The following is a 2291-nucleotide window of genomic DNA, read 5'->3' as shown; positions in this document are numbered from 1 at the left end:
AGTCACGTGATCTCGCTGACGCAACAGTATGTTCTTATATCAACAAAATGTATTGCCAAAAACACTGAAATTATCTACAGTATGTGTAATGTAACACTATGTAATTTTTATAATAAGTTTCGGTGCTTACTTTTTATTCCTTCATTGTAATCATTCATAAGACATATATATATATATATATATATGACATTTTTTTGTTTTTCGTTGCAGATTTTACAGACTTGTCAGATAATTGCCCAGGAGATACCCGTGAAAACCATCTGTAACAAAAAATTCTTTTGTCTTTGTTTATTGATATATTTATTTGTACAACCAGCATTACAATGTATTATACATTTAATGCACTGCACGAAAAAGTGTCATGTATTATATGTATTTTGCTCTAAATAATGTGTTTTTTCACTACAACTGCAAATTTTAAATTGTTTTATTCGGCTTGTAGTTGTTATGAGTATTTCAGTATTTCAGAAAAAAGTATACTTAGTGCTCTTCTGAACTAAAATAATACTTAAAATTTATACAAGTCATAAAGACAATTCTTACTGTTTATAGAATTATATATGGCTGCAGATTTAGAAATTAATGATAATCAATGTAAGTGGAAGTGTCAGAATATTGTATCGCTATTTCCAAGAAATTACTTAGAAGTAAATTTGTTTTTGTAAAAGGTGCTAACAGCATCCAAACCCTATTTGAAACACTAACAACCTGGTACTTTTTATTGTGAATCATTTTCAACCACGCCATAACTCAAGCCATTGGTTTTTCATAGCAAACTCTGTAAAAATAGTAAGTACATTTTAAAACACTCCCTTTATTTAATAAAACCTTTACTAAATCTACAAAGTTCTTAGACAATAACTAAGTCACTAGACTCACCTGGATAACGCATATTTCAGCTGTTCAAACTCATACTTTTAATGCTTTCATTTCTTAACTGCTGTTTGAGGTAAACAATGGTGACACTGCCACAACTATTTTTTGAAATCTACAGCTATTTTATTAGATGAATCTTTGAATACCATTTTTTCCATGCCAAATACCCACTTTCTCGTCTACAAAGAATGTAATCATGCTTTTGTATTCTTACCATGCTCCTTGTATATACTTTCCATCATATGTATACAATGTCTATGAAATCCCCCTTATCAGAGACAGACCTTATAAACATCAGTAAGACTTATCTTAAAATTCATAAACAAAAATCTGATTAAAACTTTCCTAATCATTAGCTGCACTTATTTTGACTGAAATAAATATCTCTCCCTATACAACCTTTACAAAACATGTTTTGGTAATCCCTTTATAGCCTTTATATTAATATACCTTAGTATAAAAGCAAAATAAATACTTCTTTTCTTTGATGAGTGTCTCAATGGTTAACATACAGGATTATGTACTTGTGAGTCCATCATTCATGTCCTGCTACAGCAACAAAATAAGTGTGCTCCACAGTTACAAGTTGTGAGTGTATTATTATTTGGTCAAATGAGAGTAGTCCAAAAGTTGGCAGAGGATGCTGTTAACTAGCTTGCCTATCAGCTCAAAATTATATAAAGTTAATGCAGATAGCTTTTAAAAAAGTAACTTTGTGCAATCATCCAAAAAACAAACAGTTATTTTCAATTTTTGACCTGTGTAATAACTGTTAGTTTTTACAGTTAGTTCACAAACAAAAAATAAACTTATTCAGACACATATTTCTACCTATCTTATGGAACCCAACTTGTACATTGTATATTCATTTGTGATTTATCTTGTTTTACTCATGTTCATTGTTCCCTGAACCCAATACTTCAGTGTTTTTTCTGTTTTTTTTTATTGATTTGGTTATGCTGATTATGGCATGACTTATAGAAAGCAGGAATATGATTAATGCAAGCATGACTTTTAAGACTTAAGCATTACCATCTGCACTAATTTTCAAAGTCTCTTACTGTAAAAATGAGTAACTTATGCATCAACTGTGTTTGATTCAATTATCTGTGCCACAAAGGAGCTACAATTCCATATTTAGTAGGCACTGCTTATTATTATTATTCATTTCTCTCCCCTACATGCTTTCCTTTTCCCATGGTAAAGGTAAATAACTTAGTAAGGGCTGATAATATCTACTCATCTAATAAATCTTCACTGTAACTCGACTTTTCTTGTTTCACCAACCTCTTCACAATCTGTTTCAATTTCTTCTACAATGTATATGTGCTTTTAGTATGGTGAAGAGAAAGAAATGTATTGTTACATCTTCGTTCGTTAATTAACTTTCCGTAACTTTGTTCCAACAAAACTTT

This window comes from Limulus polyphemus, unplaced genomic scaffold (genome assembly GCF_000517525.1).
Source record: "Limulus polyphemus unplaced genomic scaffold, Limulus_polyphemus-2.1.2 Scaffold4252, whole genome shotgun sequence".
Lineage (NCBI taxonomy): Eukaryota > Metazoa > Arthropoda > Merostomata > Xiphosura > Limulidae > Limulus > Limulus polyphemus.
The sequence above is the reverse complement of the archived record's forward strand: the minus strand, read 5'-3'. Positions refer to the sequence as shown.